The 23017-nt window shown below is 39.8% G+C and overlaps 1 protein-coding gene across 8 annotated transcripts in view; it reads left to right on the forward strand.

The window, feature by feature from the left end:
* Window positions 1-23017, forward strand: part of CA5B (carbonic anhydrase 5B) — a 131684-nt gene that overhangs the window by 45142 nt on the left and 63525 nt on the right. For 5 of the 8 annotated variants that reach the window (XM_032285968.1, XM_032285965.1, XM_032285971.1 and 2 more), the window contains one exon: window positions 22006-22239. The exons of 1 other annotated variant lie outside the window; for it this stretch is intronic. The gene's annotated coding sequence lies outside the window, so the exon portion shown is untranslated. Of the gene's footprint in view, window positions 1-22005; window positions 22240-22723; window positions 22832-23017 lie in introns of those variants that run through there. 2 more of the 8 variants (XM_032285966.1, XM_032285972.1) reach the window with 2 other exon arrangements.

Genomic DNA, 23017 nt, shown 5'->3' on the forward strand with positions numbered 1-23017 from the left:
ATAAATAAATAAATAAATAAAAATAAAAAATAAAAAAAATCATTTAGTTCATTATACTGATAAATTTCTTTACATTGATCTAACCCTTACCTAGACTAATTTTTATTTTGATTTTTCATTACTTGATTCGACTATTTTATTTTTGACAGGCTACCGGATGTATTTTGCTAGTTTTTTTCTTAAGATTTTCAGGTGTATTTTCATGAAGAAGAGCATATAGATTTCTTTTCGGGGGCCAATTCTTGAAGATTTTTTCTTTTTATTGCCACCTTGAATATGGTATAGAAATATTTCTTGCATTTTCTGTGTTTTGAAATGCTTTTAAAAGCACATGAAATAAAAACTTTATGGATAAATAATCTGAATCATGCATATTTGTGGCGAGAAGTTCTCTGGAAATTTTCCATTTTTTCCACGGTCATTTATATCAGATTTTATGAGTCTTTCTAAATTCATTTAGACTCTACAATTTCCAAGAAAATCCTTTAATTCATTCAGATTTTTCAGTATTCTCATGAGCATTATAGGGTATTTTCCATAAAATACCTGTCTTAGTTGGTATGTTCTCTTCATATTTGCTAGTGAATACATTAATTTTTTCTCAGTTTCCCATTAGACATGCCAGAAGTTTTGCTAGTTTTTGTTGTTATTTTTTCAAAGAACATGCTCTTGGATTAATTTTCACTTTTATTCTGTTTTCTGATTCAGTCATCTTAGTTCATTGATTAAATCTGTTTTCCAATTGTTGTTAGACTTGTTTTGCTGTTCTGTTTATAACTCTTGAGTTGACTAATAAGCTTGCTTATTTTTGGTCTTAGTTAATAATGAAAACATCTGTGGCTATGGATTTTCCTCAGAGTACTACTCTGGCTACATGACATAAAAAATATAGATGTATAGTAATCTCATTATCATTAATTTTCAGAATAGTCTATAATTACAGTTTTCATTTTTTTCTATAACCCAGTTATTACATTTAAAAGTATTTTCTAAATTTCTAAGTTCTTTTCAGATTTAACTATATATATGTATATATCGTATTTTAAATATTGTTCTTATTAATCTCAAGCACATTAATACATATTTAATCTTACAGCTTATGGGAGGAAATCTATACAGTTTACTTGTTAATCTCCAATATATTTTGTAAATAACTTCAAATAAGCATCTAACAATATTCTTTTATTATTGTTATTTGCTCTGGTATTTCTCCTTTTTTTCTTTTTTTAAATTTCAACTTTTATTTTAGATTTTTGGGGCACATGTACAGGTTTGTTACAAGGGTATATTGTGTGATGCTGAGTTTTGGGGTATGATTGAACCCATCACCCAGTAAACACAGTGCTCAATAGGTGATTTTCCAACCCTTGTCCCCCTCCTCTAGTCATCCCAGTGTCTATTTTTGACAATATTCTTTTTAAAGGAATTATGAGTTAATATTGCACTGTTAAATTTCTGTTTTCAAAATAAAAGCATTGTCTTGACTTTCACATTATTTTAAAGCTGATCTATCATATTACTATAATGCTGATCTATCATATTAATACAATTAATACAATTAAAGGGCATAAAGTGGAAACTTTCTTAAGACAGTAAGATTTTTTGTATCAGGATAAAGCTAATTCCTGCCAATGGGCTGATGTGCTCATATGTTTAGATTTGTTTGACCACAGCAAAAAAATTGCTAAATGTGTGGCCCAAAGTGGCAAGATTTCGCTTAATTACTTGTATAGGTCCTGTCAGATGAATAAACAGACAAAAGCTCAAATAACACATTTGCTACACTGCCAATAACTTGATTTCATAAATGAAGACGCCACAGGTGACATGTCACATAGAAGGTACAAAAAATAAATTCATTGTTAAATAGCTTGATGGAGACATCAGTAAAATAAGTGAAAAACAGAGCTAGATACTAGGATTCTTGCCTCTCAAGATATTACCTTTATTTTCTTACACCCTTCAAAATCTTGCACGAATTTAGTGCTTCTCTTGATGTACAAGTTTTTTGTTTGTTTGTTTGTTTGTTTTTGAGACAGAGTCTTGCTCCATCACCCAGGCTGGAGTGCAGTGGCACAATCTCAGCTCACTGCATCCTCCACCTCCTGGGTTCAAGCAATTCTTGTGCCTCAGACTCCCAAGTAGCTGGCACTACAGGTGCACTCCACCATACCCAGCTAATTTGTGTATTTTTAGTAGAGACAGGGTTTCGCCATGTTGGCCAGGCTTGTCTCGACCTCCTGACCTCAAGTGATCTGCCCATCTCAGCCTCCCAAAGTGCTAGGATTACAGATGTGAGCCACCATATACAAGTTTTAAGTGGTAAGTTTCCAGAATCTTCATATCTGTGTAAATTGCTTCATAAACTGCTAATTTCAGCAATTTCACATGTGGCAGCTTACTAACTTATTTGTAACTATGGTAATGATTACAAATAAAGTAGTTCCAATCATTCTAAATATGTTACTATTTACTTCCAAATGTTTAGAGTTTAGAGCATGTAGATTTAAAAGTTCAGATTACTGTTGCCATGAGCCACACAAAAGGGCACTGAGTCTCCTGAGATGGGAAAGAGAAATTGATTTCTCCATGTTTTTTATACTCCATGTCGCTCTTGAGGTGCACTTTCTGGGCACATAACTATTGATCTGCTGCTCTAGAGTAAATAAAATATGAGATCACATGAAAATAGAACACATGTGTCATTCTTTTCATTCATGCAAGATGCCTTTTAAAGTTCATCAGAGTCATAACAGCATATGGGCATATGTAGGCTCCATTCACCTGCAATAAAGCAAGAAGTAGGGAGGGCTGATGTTCCTTTTAAATTTGATTTGGAGTATTCTGTTTCATTACCACAGAAATGCAGTAAACATATAATGCCTAAAACCAGTTTTGTAAATTGTGAAACCATTTCAAATGTGACATTACTCTGTAAATTTTTATTGGATTTTGGAAAATTGATCTGGCTGTGACACATTAAAAGAAATCAAATAAAATCTTTAATGGCTGAATATGGAAACAGTTTATAAGATTTTAAAATCTTGCATTTTTAAAACTAGCATCTAAATTATTTAGCACCATTCAGAAATTTTCTAGAAGTTGTAGATTTTTAATCAAATGTGATCCTTCATAATTTAATTGCAATGAAATTGATGTGTCTACATAATAAACAATTTTAAGAGGTGTATAATCATTAGCCCAATACTTTCTGAATAATTAAGAGGTAACAAAATGGTTCTATTCTCTTTAAGCTATCATCAGGTTAAGATACATGTGGAGATAAAAGATTTTTGCCTCATGTGAAAACCCTATTCTATTTTAACCCAGGGGTTGTCAATCAGGGGCAATTTTACTCCCCAGAGAACATTTGGCAATATCTGGAGACTTTTTTGGTTGTCACAATTGCAGTGGGCAGGGATGGGGGTGCTACTGACATCTAGTGGATAGAGACCAGGGACACTGCTGAACATCCCGCAATGTGTAGGGTGGCTCCACCACAGAGTCATCTGGGTTCCCAAGGACAATAGTGCTGAGGTGAAGAAACCTTGTTTCAAACTAATGTTGCTACTTTCTTTATTATTATTATTATTGTTATTATTATTATTATTATTATTTTTATATATTTTTTATTGCACTTTAGGTTCTGGAGTACATGTGCAGAACATACAGGATTGTTGCATAGGTACATACATGGCAATGTGGTTTGCTGCCTCCATCCCCGTCACCTATATCTGGCATTTCTCCCCATGTTATCCCTCCTCAACTCCCTACCCACTGCTGTCCCTCCTCTATTCCCCTCCAACAGACCCCAGTGTGTGATGCTCCCCTCCCTGTGTCCATGTGTTCCCATTGTTCATCACCCACCTATGAGTGAGAACATGCGGTGTTTGATTTTCTGTTCTTGTGTCAGTTTGCTGAGAATGATGGTTTCCAGGTTCATCCATGTCCCTATAAAGGACATGAACTCATCGTTTTTTATAGCTGCATAGTATTCCATGGTGTATATGTGCCACATTTTCCTTGTCCAGTCTATCATCTATGGGCATTTGAGTTGGTTCCAGGTCATTGCTATTGTAAACAGTGCCACAATGAATATGCATGTGCATGGGTCTTTATAATAGAACGATTTATAATCCTTTGGATATATACCCAGTAATGGGATTGCTGGGTCAAATGGAATTTCTATTTCTAGGTCCTTGAAGAATCGCCACACTGTCTTCCACAATGGTTGAACTAGTTTACACTCCCACCAACAGTGCAAAAGTGTTCCTATTTCTCCACATCCTCTCCAGCATCTGTTGTCTCCAGATTTTTTAGTGATTGCCATTCTAACTGGCAGGAGATGGTATCTCAGTGTGGTTCTCATTTGCGTTTCTCTAATAATCAGTGATGATGAGCATTTTTTCATATGTTTGTTGGCCTCATATATGTCTTCTTTTGAAAAGTGTCTGTTCATATGCTTCGCCCACTTTTGAATGGGTTTGTTTGTTTTTTTCTAGTAAATCTCTTTTAGTTCTTTATAGATTCCAGATATTAGCCCTTTGTCAGATTGGTAGATTGCAGAAAATTTTTCTCAATCTGTTGGTTGCCGGTTCACTCTAATGATTGTTTCTTTTGCTGTACAGAAGGTCTGGAGTTTAATTAGATCCCATTTGTCTATTTTGGCTTTTGTTGCCAATGCTTTTGGTGTTTTAGTCATGAAGTCCTTGCCTATGCCTATGTCCTGAATGGTTTTGCCTAGGTTTTCTTCTAGGGTTTTTATGGTGTTAGGTCTTATGTTTAGGTCTTTAATCCATCTGGAGTTAATTTTAATGTAAGGTGTCAGGAAGGGGTCCAGTTTCTGCTTTCTGCACATGGCTAGCCAGTTTTCCCAACACCATTTATTAAACGGGGAATCCTTTCCCCATTGCTGGTTTTTGTCAGGTTTGTCAAAGATCAGATGGTGGTAGATGTGTGGCATTGCCTCCAAGGCCTCTGTTCTGTTCCATTGGTCTATATCTCTGTTTTGGTACCAGTACCATGCTGTTTTGATTACTGTAGCCTTGTAGTATAGTTTGAACTCAGGTAGTGTGGTGCCTCCAGCTTTGTTCTTTTTGCTTAGGATTGTCTTGGCTATGCAGGCTCTCTTTTGGTTCCATATGAAGTTTAAGGTGGTTTTTTCCAGTTCTGTGAAGCAGGTCATCGGTAGCTTGATGGGGATACTGTTGAATCTATAAATTACTTTGGGCAGTATGGCCATTTTCACAATATTGATTCTTCCTGACCATGAGCATGGAATGTTTTTCCATCTGTTTGTGTCCTCTCTTATTTCGTTGAGCAGTGGTTTGTAGTTCTCCTTGAAGAGATCCTTCACATCCTTTGTTAGTTGTATTCCTAGGTATTTTATTCTCTTTGTAGCAATTGTGAATGGCAGTTCATTCTTGATTTGGCTCTCTTTAAGCCTGTTATTGGTGTATAGGAATGCTTGTGATTTCTGCACATTGATTTTGTATCCTGAGACTTTGCTGAAGTTGCTTATCTTCTTAAGGAGATGTTGCGCTGATGATGGAGTTTTCTAAACATACAATCAGGTTGTCTGCAAACAGAGACAATTTGACTTCCTCCTTTCCTAATTGAATACCCTTTATTTCTTTTTCTTGCCTGATTGCTTTGGCTAGAACTGCCAATACTATATTGAATAGGAGTGGTGAGAGAGGGCATCCTTATCTAGTGCCAGATTTCAAAGGGAATGCTTCCAATTTTTGCCCATTCTGTATGATACTGGCTGTGGGATTGTTGTAAATATCTTTTATTGTTTCGAGATATGTTCCATCAATACCTAGTTTCTTGAGAGTTTTTAGCATAAAGAGCTGTTGAATTTTGTTGAAGGCCTTCTCTGCATCTATTGAGATAATCATGTGGTTTTTGTCTTTGGTTCTGTTTATGTGGTGAATTACGTTTATAGACTTGCATATGTTGAACCAGCCTTGCATCCCCAGGATGAAGCCTACTTGATCATAATGGATAAGCTTTTTGATGTGCTGTTGCAATCAGTTTGCCAGTATTTTATTGAAGATTTTTGCATCTGTGCTCATCATGGATATTGGACTGAAGTTTTCTTTTCTTGTTGAGTCTCTGCCGGGTTTTGGTATCATGATGATGTTGGTCTCATTAAATGATTTGGGAAAGATTCCTTCTTTTTGTATTGTTTGGAATAGTTTCAGAAGGAGTAGTACCAGCTCCTCTTTGCATGTCTGGTAGAATTCAGCTGTGAACCCATCTGGACCTGGGGTTTTTTTCATTGGTAGGCTATTAATTGCTGCCTCAAGTTCAGCCCTTGTCTATTCAGGGTTTTGACTTCTTCCTGGTTTAGGCTTGGGACAGTGCAAGTGTCCAGGACTTCATCCAATTCTTCCAAGTTTACTGGTTTACGTGCATAGAGTTGTTTGTAGTAATCTCTGATGGTAGTTTGTATTTCTGTGGAATTGGTGGTGATATCCCCTTTATTGTTTTTTATTGTATCTATTTGATTCTTCTCTCTTTTCTTTTTTATTAATCTGGCTAGTGGTCTATTTTGTTGATCTTTTTGAAAAACCACCTCCTGGATTTATTGATTTTTTGAAGGATTTTTTGTGTCTCTATCTCCTTCAGTTCTGCTCTGATCTTAGTTATTTCTTGTCTTCTGCTAGCTTTTGAGTTTTTTTGATCTTGCTCCTCTAGCTCTTTCAATTTTGATGATAGGGTGTCGATTTTATATCTCTCCTTGCTTCTCATGTGGGCATTTATTGCTATATATTTTACTCTAGAGACTGCTTTAAATGTGTCCCAGAGATTCTGGTATGTTGTGTCTTTGTTCTCGTTGGCTTCGAAGAACATCTTTGTTTCTGCCTTCATTTCATTGTTTATCCAGTCAACATTCAAGAGCCAGTTGTTCAGTTTCCATGAAGTTGTGCGGTTCTGAGTTTGTTTCTTAATCCTGAGTTCTAATTTGATTGCACTGTGGTCTGAGACTGTTTGTTATGATTTCCGTTCTTTTGCATTTGCTGAGGAGTGATTTACTTCCAATTATGTGGTCAGTTTTAGAATAGGTGCGATATGGTGCTGAGAAGAATGTATATTCTGTGGATTTGGGGTGGAGAGATCTGTAAATGTTTATTAGGTTTGCTTGCTCCAGATCTGAGTTCAAGTCCTGGATATCCTTGTTAATTTTCTGTCTTGTTGATCTGTCTAATATTGACAGCAGAGTGTTAAAGTCTCCCACTACTATTGTGTGGGAGTCTAAGCCTCTTTGTAGGTCATTAAGAACTTGCTTTATGTATCTGGGTGCTCCTGTATTGGGTGCATATATATTTAGGATTGTTAGCTCTTCTTGTTGCATTGATCTTTTCACCTTTATGTAATGCCCTTCTTTGTTTCTTTTGATCTTCATTGGTTTAAAGTCTATTTTATCAGAGACTAGGACTGCAACTCCAGCTTTCTTTGGCTCTCCATTTGTTTGGTAAATCTTCCTCCATCCCTCTATTTTGAGCCTATGTGTATCCTTGCATGTGAGATGGGTTTTCTGGATACAGCACACTGATGGGTTTTGACTTTTTATCCAATTTGCCAGTCTGTGTCTTTTGATTGAGGCATTTAGCCCATTTACATTTAAGGTTAATATTGTTAGGTGTGATTTTGATCCTGCCATTTTGATGCTAGCTGGTTGTTTTGCCCATTAGTTGATGCAGTTTCTTCATTGCGTCGATGCTCTTTACCATTTGGTATGTTTTTGGAGTGGCTGGTACTGATTGTTCCTTTCTATGTTTAGTGCTTCTTTCAGGAGCTCTTGTAAGGCAGGTCTGGTGGTGATGAAATCTCTGAGCAATTGCTTGTTTGTAAAAGATTTTATTTCTCCTTCGCTTATGAAGCTTAGTTTGGCTGGATATGAAATTCTAGGTTGAAAGTTCTTTTCTTTAAGGATGTTGAATATTGGCCCCCACCCCCTTCTGGCTTATAGGATTTCTGCTGCGAGATCCACTGTGAGTCTGATGGGCTTCCCTTTGTGGGTAACCCAACCTTTCTCTCTGGTTGCCCTTATCATCTTTTCCTTCATTTCAACCCTGGTGAATCTGAAGATTATGTGCCTTAGGGTTGCTCTTCCTGAGGAATATCTTTGTGGTGTTCTCTGTATTTCCTGGGCTTGAATATTGGCCTGCCTTTTTAGGTTGGGGAAGTTTTCCTGGGTAATATCCTGAAGAGTATTTTCCAGCTTGGATTCATTCTCTCTGTCACATTCAGGTACACCTGTTAAATGTAGATTAGGTCTTTTCACATAATCCCATATTTCTTGGAGGCTTTGTTCATTTCTTTTTACTGTTTTTTTCTCTAATCTTGCCTTTTCATTTTATTTCATTGAGTTGAACTTCTATCTCTGATATCCTTTCTTCTGCTTGGTCAATTCGCCTATTGAACTTGTGTATGCTTCACAAAGTTCTCATGTTGTGTTTTTGAGCCCCATCAATTCATTTATATTCTTCTCTAAGCTGTTTATTCTTGCTAGCATTTTGTCAAACCTTTTTTCAAGGTCCTTAGTTTATTTGCATTGGGTTAGAACGTGGTCTTTTAGCTCAGAGAAGTTTGTTATTGCCCACTTTCTGAAGCCTGTTTCTGTCAATTCATCAGACTCATTATCCATCTGGCCTTGTTCCCTTGCTGGTGAGGAGTTGTGATCCCTTGGAGGAGGAGAGGCATTCTGGTTTTGGGTGTTTTCATCCTTTTTGCACTGGTTTCTTCCCATCTTTGTGGATTTATCCACCTGTGGCCTTTGTAGTTAGTGACTCCTGGATGGAGTCTCTGAGTGGACGTCCTTTTTGTTGATGATGAAATTATTTCTTTCTGGTTTTCAGTTTTCCTTCTAACAGTCAGGCCCCTCTGCTGTAGGACTGCTGGAGGTCCACTCCAGACCCTGCTTGTCTGGGGATCACCGGCAGCAGCTGCAGAACAGTAAAGGTTGCTGCCAATTTCTTCTTCTGTTATCTTTGTCCCAGAGGGATACCTGCCAGATGTCAGCCTGAGCTCTCCTTTATGAGGTGCCTCTTTAGATATACGGGGTTTGGGGAGCTGCTTGAGGAGACAGTCTGCCCCTTATAGGAGCTCAAGTGCTGAACTGTGAGCTCCGTTGTTCCATTCAGAGCTGCTGGGCCGGTACGTTTAAGTCTGCTGCAGTGGAACTCATAACTGCCTTTTATTTCCCCCAGGTGCTCTGTCCTGGGGAGGTGGGGATTTATTTACAAGTTCCTGACATGCTGCTGCCTTTTTTCAGATGCCCTGCCCAGCGAGGAGGTAACCTAGTCACAGTCTGCCAGGAGAGGCATTGCTGAGCTGCCATGGGCTCTGCCCAGCTGCTGTGTGAATTTCCTTGTGGTTTTGTTTATATGGGTATAGTTAGAACTGCTTTGGTAATGGCAGTCTGCCTCAGTAATGGTGGACTGTCTCTGTAATGATGGACTGCCTCAGTAATGGCGGATTGCCTCGGTAGTGGCGGACTGCCTCGGTAATGGCAGACTGCCTCAGTAGTGGTGGACTGCCCCAGTAGTGGTGGACTGCCCCGGTAATGGCTGATGCCCTTCCCCCCACGAAGCTGGACCATCCCCAGTCCAGCTGTGCTTGCCATGAAACTCTCGGGCCAGAGTGTTTCAGATTGCTGGTCTTTGTGGGGGTGGTACCCACCAAGCCAGATTACCTGGCTCCCTGTTTCAGCCCCATTCTTTTCAGTTGAATGGGCGACTCTGTCTCCCAGGCGTTCCAGGTGCCATTTGAAATGGCCGCCCAGATTTGTGTGAGTTTTTGTTCAGAGACCTGCTGTGCCAGCTGCAACAGCCATGCTGGAGACTTGTGGAGATTTTCCGCCTGGGAATCTCCTGGTCTGTAGGCAGTAAAAACTTGTTTGGAAATGTGGTGATCACTCACCCTGTGTTCTTGCTGGGAACTGTACTCCAGAGTTGTTCCTATTCGGCCATCTTGGGTTATCTCCAATGTTGCTACTTTCATTGTATAGATGATTTTGGGGCCAGGCGCCATGGCTCATGCTTGTAATCCCAGCACTTTGGGAGACCGAGGTGGGTGGATCACTTGAGGTCAGGAGTTCAAGACCAGCCTGACCAACATGGTGAAACCCCATCTCTATTAAAAATACAAAAATTAGCCGGGTATGGTGGCACACGCCTGTAATCCCAGGTACTTGGGAGGCTGAGTACAGAAAGTTGCTTGAACCCAGGAGGGGGAGGTTGCAGTGAGCCGAGATCATGCCACTGCACTCCAGCCTGGGCAACAGAGTGAGACTGTCAAAAAAAAAAAAAAAAAAAAAAAAAAAGAGAAGGAAAGGAAGAAAGAAGGAAGGAAGAAAGAAAGGAAGGAAGGAAGGAAAAGAATGAAAAGATGATTTTGGATAATGGAGCACATATTCCTTCCTAGTTTCCCAATATTAGAAATAGCAACTTAGGATCTAGTGTTTTGGAGACAATTTTGGTGCTGACACCTTGGTTAACTGGCATGATTACTTTTATTGTTGACATGTATAAATAAGTAAGTCCTATACTGAGAAAACCTCCTAGATGCAGGTGGAGTGAATTTTCTCTATACCTGCTTAGGTGACAATGATTGAGTTCAATCTTGAAATCAGTCTTAACTGCTGCCTAGCAGCTTCTTGTCTCAGGACTGCACAGTTTACCTTGAAGAGTTCTGAACTTGGACATGTTCATCCTAAATGGAAAAGAATGCAAAGACTTTGCTTCTCAACTTTTACACTGCTTGTGCAAAATGAAGTTTTACTTTAACTTGAGTCTTTTCTCTCTCTCTCTCTCTCTGTCTTTTTTTTTTTTTTTTTTTTTGAGGCAGAGTTTCACTCTTGTTGCCTAGGTTGGAGTGCAATGGCATAATCTCAGTTCACTGCAACCTCCATCTCCCGGGTTGAAGCGGTTCTCCTGCCTCAGTCTCCTGAGTAGCTGGGATTACAGGTGCCCGTCATCACGTCGGCTGATTTTTTGTATTTTTACAAAATACAAAAAATTTAGTAGAGACAGAGATTCACCATGTTCACCAGGTTGGTCTCTAACTCTGGACCTCAGGTGATCCACTTACCTCGGCCTCTCAAACTGCTGGGATTATAAGCCACTGCACCCGACCTCTTTCGTCTTTTAAAACTGTTTTTTTCTATGGTGAGCACAGCATTTTGGTATAGTATTCTTATGAACGTTCCCCTTATATTATCACCATCAGCCTAACTTATCAATTTGCAAATTTCCTCTGTTTTCCTTTTATTAACTCCCATGTTAAAATTTGAGGTTATTTCTATTAACCCAACTAATAAGAAGAAAGAAATTACCAGTTGAAGACCTAAATAATGTTTCTCTTAAGATTATTATTTAATAAAGTTATGGAATATGTCTAAAAATGAAAGGTCAGCAAAATATATATACAATATATATTATAAGCCTATAACTTATCATTTATTCTATATTCTTTTTTAAAATTTATTACTTTTTTATTTTTAATTATGAGTACATTATATTTGTATAGATAGTGTACCTGTGATGTTTTGATACAGGCATACAATTTGTAATGATCAAATCAGGGTAATTGGGGCATCCATCACCTCAAGGATTTATCATTTATTTGTGTTAGAAACAGTCCAATTCCCCTCTTTTATATTGAAATATACAATAAATTAGGCCAGGCGCGGTGGCTCATGCCTGTAATCACAGCACTTTGGGAAGCTGAGGCAGGCGGATCACTTGAGGCCAGGAGTCGACACCAGCCTGTCCAACATGGCAAAACTCCATCTCTACTAAAAATACAAAAATTTGCCAGGTGTATTGGCATGCAACTGTAATCCCAGCTTCTTTGGAGGCTGAGGCACAAGAATTGCTTGAACCCAGAGAGAGTGGAGGTTGCAGTGAGATGAGATCATGCCACTGCACTCCAGCCTAAGCGACAGAACAAGACTCTGTCCCTCGCCCCCCCCAAAAAAAAAATATATATATATATACACACACACACAAACACACACATAATAAATTATTGTTAACTATAGTCACTGTATTGTTATGTACACTTTTAGGAAATACTGCTAAACAGCTTATTGAAATGTTGTAGCAATTTATACTTTCATGAGAATGAATGACTTTGCTAATATCCTCACATTTACCAACACTGGATATTATTAATCTTCTTAATCTTAGCCATCTTATAAGTAAAATTAATTTCTTTTTGTTTAAATTTGAATTTTTAGTGAGGTTGGGAATAGTTTTGTATTCTTTTGTTTTAACTTTTATTTTAGGTTCAGGGGTACACATGCAGGTTTGCAGGTACATTGCATGTCATGGGGGTTTGGTGTACAGATTATTTTGTCACCCAGGTAATAGTACTTGATAGGTAGTTTTCCGATCCTCTCCCTCCTCCCACCCTCAACCCTCAAGTAGGATCCAGTGTCTGTTGTTCCCTTCTTTGTGTCCATAAGTGCTCCGAGTTTAGCTTCTACTTATAAGTGGGAACATGCAGTATTTGGTTTTCTGTTTCTGTGCTAGTTTGCTTAGGATAATGGCCTCCAGCTTCATCCATGTTGCTGCAAAGGACATGAGCTCATTTTTTTTTTAATAGTTGCATAGTATTTGATTGTATATATAGACCACATTTTAAAAATTCAGTCTACTGTTGATAGGTGTTTAGGTTGATTCCATGTCTTTGCTATTATGAATAGTGCTGTGATTAACATACATGTGCATCTGTCTTTATGTCAGAACAATTTATATTCCTTTGGGTATATACCCAGTAATGGGATTGCTGGGTCAAATCCAGTCCTCGCTGCTGGCATCACTATACTGTTAACTGATTGTATCCTCAATACTACTTTCTTTGACCCTGCTGGTGGAGGTGACCCTGTCTTATATCAACATTTATTCTGATTTTCTGGTCACCCTGAAGTCTATATCCTTATCCTACCAGGTTTGGGAATAATTTCCCATATTGTAACGTATTATTCCGGGAAAACTCAAAACTGCTTTCCACAATGGCTGAACTAATTTACATTCCCACCAATGGCGTATAAGTGTTCACTTTTCTCCACAACCCCACCAGCATATGTTATTTTTTTACTTTTTAATAATAGCGATGCTGACTGGTGTGAGATGTTCTCTCATTGTGGTTTTGATTTGCATTTCTCTAATGATTAGTGATGTTGAGCGTTTTTTCATATGCTTGTTGGCTACATGTATGTCTTCTTTTGAAAAGTGCCTATTCATGTCCTTTGATCACTTTTTCATGGGGAATTGTTTGGTTTTTGCTTGTAAATTTGGTTAAGTTTCTCACAGGTTCTAGATATTAGACCTTTGTCAGATGCATAGTTTGCAAATATTTTCTCCCATTCTGTAGGTTGTCTGTTTCCTCTGCTGATACTTTCTTTTGTGTACAGAAGCTCTTAATTTAATTAGGTCCCATTTGTCAATTTTTGGTTTTGTTGCAACATCTTTTGGAGACTTAATGAAATCTTTGCGAGGGCCTATGTCATTTATCTTCCAGGGTTTTTATAGTTTTAGTTTTACACTTAGGTCTTTAATCCATCTTGAGTTGATTTTTGTATATGGTATAAGGAAGGGGTCCAGTTTCTGTCTTCTGCATATGGCTAGCCAGTTATCCCATGACCATTTATTGAATAGGGGATACTTTTGCTTTCTTTTTTTGTCGATTTTTTCGAAGATCAGATGGTTTTAAGTGTGCAGCCTTATTTCTGGGCTATTCTGTTGCATTGGGCTATGTGTCTGTTTTTGTTCCAGTACCATGCTGTTTTTGTTACTGTAGCCCTTTAGTATAGTTTGAAATCAGGTTATATGATACCTCCAGCAATGGTCTTTTTGCTTAGGATTGCCTTGGCTATTTGGCCCCTTTCTTGGTTCCATATTAATTTTAAAATAGTTTTTTCAAGTTCTGTGAAGAATGTCATTGGTAGCTTGATAGGAATAGCATTGAATCTGTAAATTGCTTTGAGCAGTATGGCCATTTTAATAATATTTTAGGTTCAGGGATATATGTGCAGGTTTGTTATATAGTTACATTGTGTGTCACAGGGGTTTGGTGTACAAATTATTTTGTCACCCAGGTAATAAGCAAGTTCCTGTGAGTCAGAGTCACTGTGTCCCACTTCTGTCCTTTATTTGTTTTCAGGAGAGTTCCTTAACTTTAATCCTGTGGGCTTTCATTTTTTACCTTTAACTATCTTGCCATTTTTCCAGGTCTATCTTGATTATCACCTCCTTTGAGAAACCTTTTTTTGCTTTTGCTTTTGTTATAGTCTTATAAGTGACTTGTCAAATCCAGTAACTTTTTTTTTTTTTTTTTTTCCTGTAAAAGGTGTCTCGCTCTGTTGCCCAGGCTGTAGTGCACTGGGTCCATCTCGGCTCACTGCAATCTCCACCTCCCAGGTTCAAGCAATTCTCCTGCCTCAGCCTCCCAAGTAGCTGGGACTATAGGCACATGCTGCCATGCTGGGCTAATTTTTTGTATTTTTAGTAGAGACGGGGTTTCACTGTGTTGTCCAGGCTGGTCTCGAACTCCTGAGCTCAGGCAATCCACCCACCTTGGCCACCCAAAGTGCTGGGATCACAGGTGTGAGCCACCAAATCCAGTAATTTTTTTGTCCTTTCCTTCTCGTGTGCTCCCATTGCATTTTGTTCACATTTGTATGTGCATCTATTGCCAACATGATTTACTTTTATGTCCTACAAATTGTAAGTTTCTGGAGGACAGGGACTATATTTTGTTCATTTTTGCATTTTTCATAGCCCATGAATATTTGATTGTTGAATATAACTGAATTGACTATAATTTTTTGTAGAGATGGGGTTTTGCCGTGTTGCTCAGGCTGGAATGCCCTATTTTAAGATGAGGAAATATATGTATATTTTTTTCTGAGATGGAGTCTCACTCTGTCACCCAGGTTGGAGTGCATTGGCACTATGCAACCTCTGCCTCCTGGTTTCAAGAGATTCTTCTGGCTCAGCCTCCCAAGTAGCTGGGACTACAGGCGCACGCCACCACGCTTGGCTAATTTTTGTATTTTTAGTAGAGACGAGGTTTCACCATATTGGCCAGGCTGATCTCAAACTCTTGAACTCGTGAGCCACCCAACTTGGCCTCCCAAAGTGCTAGGATTACAGGTGTGAGCCACTATGCCCAGCAGAGAAAATCTCATGAAACTAGCATATTCAAAAGGCTCATCAAATTTTGTAGGTTAATTAACAACCATAACTGTTATGAACTTTGATTTTTTCACAGGCTAACCTTTTTTTACTTCAGAGAATGCTAATTACTACTGTTGGGAAATAAAAATTAACTCAGACAAACTGAGTGAGTGTCATTTTGCCAGCATTATATTTATAAATTGGGAATTTAAAGGACAGTTTCTTAAACAGAATGCATGAGCATCTGTCTTTTTGTGTCTCATTCTGCAAATGATTCCCAATAAGTAATAATGAATCCCATGTAGTGAAAGCAAGACTGTATTGACTCTTCTGATATTTTCTCCTAGATGTTCAATTATTTACACTGCTTCTTGAAAGTTTTCCACAGTCTTGGCACATAATGCTTATTTTTCTGGGCTAAAAACTCATGCAGCCATGCATGGAGTTAGGATTTTCAGTCTTTTATCACTTATTTGGCTGCTTGGTTGGAGTTTACGCTAAAGTGCTTAGCCCTGCCCATACACACTTCCTATGGCAGCCTTTAGAAAGAGGTAGAGGAGGCGGGGAGTAGTGGTTCATGCCTGTAATCCCAGAACTTTGGGAGGTTGAGGCAGGTAGATCATCTGAGGTCAGGAGTACATGACCAGCCTGGCCAACATGGTGAAATCCTGTCTCTACTAAAAATAGAAAAAAATAGCTAGGTGTGGTGGCAGACATCTGAAATCCCAGCTACTTGGGAGGCTAAAGCAGGAGAATTGCTTGAACCTGGGAGGCGGAGGTTGCAGTGAGCCGAGATTGTGCCAATGCAGTCTAGCCTGAGTGACAGAGTGAGACTCTGTCTCAGGAAAAAAAAAAAAAAAAAGAAAGAAAAGAAAAGAAAAGAAAGAAAGAGGTAGAGGGGGAATGAGATGATGTGCCACTTTGTTTAGATGCTGTCATTTTCATAACAGAACCTTAAACTACGTTCCTCCTGGTTAGTATACAAAGCTTATAAATTAATCAGCATCTCCATGTTTCTGCCCTTCAGTTTTGGCCAGTAACAGTGACCTTGAATTCTCTACCAAGTGATAGTTATCAAGTGTGCTATAATGAGAAATGTTGTTTTGGTAGGACTGTAAAAGACCTGCATGCAAGGTCTCCATTCCTACAAATCAGAGACGTCAGCTAGGTGGTTGTAGGTAGCCACTCACCCATCCTGTACCCACGATAAACATTGTTAATCAATCACAGAACTTTTTCTTTCTGAGTATGGACTCAGCCACAGAAGTTCACAATATAGTTTATTTAGGCAGCTAATATGAATGGATGAGAGTTGACATGCAAATTGAAACCTACTTGTCATGCTGGGGAACAGCGATCTAAATGCTACCATGGATTAAGCCAGACCGATCCGGAAGTGTGTACAATCTGTGGAGTTGAACAGGAAAGTTTGGATAGTCATAGAATTGACTTAATGCACTGTGCTTTATGATTGTAACGGTAGCTTACATTGAAGGAAACTGTGTGTAAATCTTTAGGACATTTATTTCCCACTTAGCTCACAACCTTATCTTTATGAGGATTCAGGGTTTCTTTTGGCACTGAAAATCAAGAAAATCTGGAGTTCTCAAAATCAATCAAGCAAACAAAACTTTGACTTTCACTTTATGAACACTGGGCACAGTGGCTCATACCTGTAATCTCAGCACTTCGGGAGGCTAAGTGGGCTGATCACCTGAGGTCAGGAGTTCAAAACTAACCTGGCCAATATGGTGAAACCCCGTCTCTACTAAAAAATTTTAAAAAATTAAAAAAATTAGCCGGGCATGGTGGTGTGTGTCTGTAGTTCCAGCTATTCAGGTGGCTGATGCATGAGAATCCCTCGAACCCTGGAGGTGGAGGTTGCAGTAAGCCAAGATGATGCCACTGCACTCCAGCCTGGGCGACAGACCGAGACTCTGTCTCAAATAACAATAATAATAATAATATTTTATGAACACTGGAAAACCTTAAAATGATGGTCATTCTGTCTTCATTCAGAAGCTTAGAGCCGAATCTCCGGCCTGCCTTTAACAAGGACATTTTCTTCTGTGCTAAGAAGGAAAAAGTTCAGGCTTGCTTACTTGTTTATTTTATCATTAGCTACATTATTATCTTTCCGTTAAGCTTCCCTTTCCTTGATTCCTTCAGCTATTTCTTTTATCCAATATTGTCTTTAATTTTCTAAACTGCCTCAAATCATTTGTGGGAGAAGAGGAGCTGTTGCTAACTACATAAAAATGAACACAGTAACTTAATACAAACCATATTTGGTGCCAATTTTTGTTTCTGTTTTCAGGCAAGAAATGTCTTACATTTGAAACATTTTATATAAATGAGGCAGAATTCTCAGGGTCAGGGTGAACTTAATAAAAATGTTTTGTGGGAAAATTGTTCTTTTCTCTGTGGTCCTTCTAGCTCAACTTTGTGAATGTTCCCACTGTCTTCAAGGCAGAAATAGAATGGAAGATGAGAAAAGAAGGGAACTAATATGTGATTCTAAAATCTCTACTGTTAAAAAAAACAAAAGTAAAATCTTTATTGCTGGCAGATGAAGAATTATATGTAGCAAATCTTGCTGCTATGAGGGGAAAAAAGGGTAGCTCTATAAACTAGTTAAAAGGGCATACAAACAGTGAAGATGTATTATGTAAGAGACTGCAGTAAGTACTATAAATGTGGCTTCCTGTGTTTCCTGCCTAGAAATATCCTACTAATCAGATCAAGAAAGCCTGGCTATGGAAAAATATGACATCCTGGCCGGGTGCGGTGGCTCACCTCTGTAATTCCAGCACTTTGAGGCCCAGGTGGGTGGATCACCTGAGGTCAGGAGTTCACGACCAGCTTGGCCAACATGGTGAAATCCCATCTCTACTAAAAATACAAAAAATTAGCTGGGTATGGTGGTGCATGCCTGTGATCCCAACTACTCGGGATGCTGAAGCAGGAGAATTGCTTGAACCCAGGGGTGGAGGTTGCAGTGAGCCGAGATCATGTCATTGCACACTAGCCTGGGCAACAAGAGTGAAACTCTGTCTCAAAAAAAAAAAAAAAAAAAAAAGGAAAAAAGAAAAAAAAACATGGTATCCTAAATAACCACTATGCTTGATGACATATCGGATTTACATTCTAGTTCAAGCTTATCTCAGCTTGAAGCAGAGTACCTAGCAGTTCATAGAGTAGTACTTGAATAGCACTGACTTCTATCATTTATAGTTTAGTTCCTGGATATAACTGAGCAGTCACTGAACAGATAAAGGAATTGATGAATCATAAAGTCATTCATTTAACAATATGTAAAGGGTATCTGCTGATATCCAGGTACTGTGTTAACTGCCAGCACTACAAAGTTGGACAGATTGGTCAGAGTCCCTGCTCTTAAGGAATTTACATTCTAGTAAACAACCAACCAACAAATAATGAAATTATTTCAAATACTGACAAACACAATGAAGAAAATAAAATAGATAATAGAGATGGAGAGATGAAGCTGTTGCTCAAAGTGTATTTTTTTTTTTAAGACGAAGTTTCACTTTGTCAGGTTGCAGTGAGCTGAGAGTGTTCCCACTGTTTTCAAGGCAGAAATAGAATGGAAGGTGAGAAAAGAAGGGAACTAATATGTGATTCTAAACACAGTAACTTAATACAAACCATATTTGGTGCCATTTTTTGTTTCCATTTTCAGGCAAGAAATGTCTTCCATTTGAAACATTTTATAAAATGTTTATATTTTATATAATGTTCCCTACTTGGGAGGCTGAGGCAGGAGAATCACTTGAACCTGGGAGGCGGAGGTTGCAGTAAGCCGAGATGATGCCATTGCACTCCAGCCTGGGCAACAAAAAAGAAAATTCAGAAAAAAAAGAAAAAGAAAAAGAAAGAAAACCAGTTTTTATCTTATGAACAGTGAAAACCTAAAAATGATTGCTATTTCCTCTTTTCTATGGCTATTCAACAAGCTGGAGTGCAGTAGCACGATCTGCGCTCACTGCAACCTCTGCCTCCTGGGTTCAAGTGATTCTCCTGCCTCAGCTTCCTAAGTAGCTGGGATTAGAGATGCCTGCCAGCATGCCCAGCTAATTTTTGTATTTTTAGTAGAGACGCAATTTTGCCATGTTAGCCAGGCTGATCTCGAACTCCTGACCTCAGGTGATCCGCCCATCTCGGCCTCCCCCAGTGCTGGGATTACAGGCGTGAGCCACTGGCCTGGCCTCAAAGTGTCTTTTATAGAACCTCAGGATTGCATCTCCTGGGAGCTTGCTTGAAATCTAGAATCTCAAGCCACATCTCAGAACCACTGAGTCAGAGTCTGCGTTGTAACATGATCCTCCAGTGATCTCTGGGCACAGTGCATATTGAGAGGCTCCAGATACAACTTCAGGTATGGTTGTCAGGAAAAACATATCTAAAGAGGTGACATTTTAGCTAAGTACTGAATAATGAGAAAACTCCAGCCATGTAAAGATCTGCGTAAAGAGTGGTGCAAACAATGGGAACAATAGAAGAAAATGTTCAGAGACAGGTATGAATATGGGAAGACCAGTATAGGTGGATCAGAGTGAGAAAGGGACCTTGAACTCTCTACTGTCTGACATTTGTCAAGAACCCTGTAGTGAGAATTTGTTGATTTTGAGTGACTGCACAAAAGTTCTACATGCAAGACCTCTATTTCTTCAAAGCAGAGGTACCAAGTAGGTTTTTGCATGCAGCCATTTACCTATCTTACACCCACAGCATTGTTAATTGAGCACAGAACTTTTTCTTTCTGAGCCTGGACAAAGCCCCAAAACTTCTTAATATAGTTATTCAGGCAGCTATTACAAATAGATCAGAGCTAACATGTGAGTTGAAACCCATCCTGGGGAAAGATGATCTAAATGCTACCCTGGATTAAGCCAGACCATTGAGGGCCTGTGTATTCAAGTGAACAGAAATATTTTGATGGTTCATAGAATTTTTTTTTTTTTTGAAATAGGGTCTCAGTTTGTTGCCCAGGCTGTAGTGCAGTGGTGTGATCACTGCTCACTGCAGCCTCAACCTCCCTAGACTCAGGTGATCCTCTCACTTCAGCCTCCTGAGTAGCTGGGACTACAGGTGTACATGACCACGCTCGGCTAATTTTTGTATATTTTGTAGAGATGTGATTTTACCATGCTGTCCAGGCTGGTTGAACTCCTGGGCTCAGGCAATCCTCCTGCCTTGGCCTCCCAAAGTACTGGGATTAGAGGTGTGAACCACTGCACCTGGCCATTTCATAGAATTGATTTAATGCACTGTGCTTTGTGATTGTGCCAACAGTTTTCACTGAGGGGATTTGGGTGTCACTCCTTATGACACATAGTTCCCACTAGGCTCACTACATAATCTTGATGAGGAAACTATATTTCTCTCAGGACAAAAATTCAAGAAAAACTGCTTCTATAAAAACAAAACACCCGGGCATGGTGGCTCACACCTATAATCCCAGAACTTTGGGAGGCTGAGGCAGGAGGATGACCTGAGGTCAGGAATTCAACACTAGTCTGGCCAACATGGTGAAACCTCGTCTCTGCTAAAATACAAAGTTGGGCATGGTGGCGGACACCTTTAATCCCAGCTACTTGGGAGGCTGTGGCAGGAGAATCGTTTGAAATTGGGAGGCGGAGGTTGCAGTGAGCTGAGATTGTGCCATTGCACTCCAGCCTGGGTGACAAGAATGAAATTTAAAAAAAAAAAGAAAAAAAGAAAGAAAGAAAGAAAACCAGTTTTTATCTTATGAACAGTGAAAACCTAAAAATGATTGCTATTTCCTCTTTTCTATGGCTATTCAACAGCTTAGTTAGGGTCAAATTTCTGGCCTACTTCTGACAACTGTTCTGGATCTGATGGAGTGCAAACGAATGTTAATTTTATCATTGGCCACATCATTCTCTTTCCATTAAGCTCTTTTTTCCTTGGTTCCTTCTCCTCTTTTTTAAAGCTAGTAATGTCTATATTTTAGTAAGCTGCCTCAAATCATTTGTGGAAGAAGGTGAGGTAGAACTACTTGTATAAAAATCAAGTCAGTAATTTATATAGGCTGTATTTGAACCAATTTCTGTGAATTCATTTTTCAGGCAAAAAATGACTGACAGTTGAAACATTTTATAAATGAGGCAGAGTTCTCAGGGTCAGGGTGAGCATAATGAAAGTGTTCTGTTGAAAGTTGCTCTTTTCTCTGTGTTCTTTCTAACCCACATTTTTAATATTCTCACTGTCTTCAAGCCAGAAATGCAAGGGAGGGTGGGAAGAGAAGAAAAAAGCACTGTGTGATCATAAAATCTTTATTGTTGGCATATGAAGCAGTACAAGTAGCAAATTTTACTTCTAGAAAGGAGGGGAAATTATATCTTTCTATACATGTGGAAGAGTAGATATTCAGTTAAGATTTATTGATAATTTATTGTGTAAAGAAATGTACTAAGTACTATAAAAGTGGCTTCCTATGTTTACTACCGCAAAATATTCCTACTAATGGGATCAAGAAGACCAAAGATTACCAAGTCCTTTTCCACCTATCAACATTTTTTCACATCTTCCCCAATTTTGTCATCCAAACCCAAGTTGGGACAAGTTCAGACTGTAAGCTCCTTGAGGCTTGTCTTATTTGTCAGGGGAGCATGTACTCATGAATGAGTCAGAGATTTATGTACACAGGGAAAGAAGGCTGGTTATGGCTTCTTCGTATTTTTCACGTGGACCCAGAGTTGTAAATGGAGGGAGGAAGGATAGCAGAGTAATCTCAAAGCACAAAGTGGGGGTGATGTCTCCACAGTCCCTTGGCAGCAACGGGGCACTGGGTGCCTAGGAAAGGCCATCTAGAGGAGACATCAGGAAGTAGAGGAATTCTGTTATTTTCCACTCATCTGCTTAGCATTTAAGGTCGGCTAAGAGGCTAGAAGGAACACGTCCACGGCTCTGCTTTAAAGGATATGAAAACTGGGCTGAAAGGCACACGAGTCCACAGTTCGAGTTCAGAGGACATAAAAACTGGTTCAAGGAAACTCCGGTAAGTTGGACATGAAAACTAGCGGGAAAGGAAACGTTCAGTGTTTGTTTCCCTACTGAGTCACCTGTTCCCAGCACATCAAGTCGTGGTGTTTGGAGATGGAAGGAACGGAGGTAAAGTCACTTTTTAGATGAGGCCCTGGTCTAGTTTCAATGCACAAATGCGGCCAGCGGCGAGCAGGAGAAGGGAGGATTAGTCCGGCGGGGGGGCGGGGGCGGGGCCAGAGCGGGGCTCAGAGGCGTGGCCCAGGCTAGAGGGACGAGCCCAGGCGGAGCGGAGAGGCGGGGCTAGGACTGAGCAGTGGGATGGGGGTGTGGTCCGGGAGAGACGGGCGTGGCTGTGGCTAAAGTAGTATGGCCAGTGTGGAGGGCGAGACTGGCATGGTTTGGTAGGGCGTTACCAGGGCGGTACGTACGGGCGTAGTAGGGCGTGGATCTGTCAGATGGGGGCGTGGCCTCGGTTGAGGGCCGTGGTCCGTGTGTGTGGGGCGTGACGGGGCACGAGGGGGCGTAGCTCTGATGGCTGGGCGTGCAGGCTGCGGATACCCGGAGGTGGGCGAGCCGCTAAGTTCCTGATCTGGAAAGACGCTCAGGTAAGGACGGGTGGCCCAGAGGAGTGGAGGGGACAACAGGGGCGGGCCGATCCAGATAGGGCTGTGATTCTTTCCACTACTCTTCCCCACGCCGCACCAGGTCCGGGAGCTAGGAGAGCTGTTGATCCTGCGAGTATTGTCTGGGTCCCGGCGGGGCGCCCCGGAGTACTGAGTGGGGCCTAAGAG

The sequence above is a fragment of the Sapajus apella genome, unplaced genomic scaffold, assembly GCF_009761245.1.
Source record: "Sapajus apella isolate SASKATOON/1434 unplaced genomic scaffold, GSC_monkey_1.0 scaffold17, whole genome shotgun sequence".
In the NCBI taxonomy this organism is placed as follows: domain Eukaryota; kingdom Metazoa; phylum Chordata; class Mammalia; order Primates; family Cebidae; genus Sapajus; species Sapajus apella.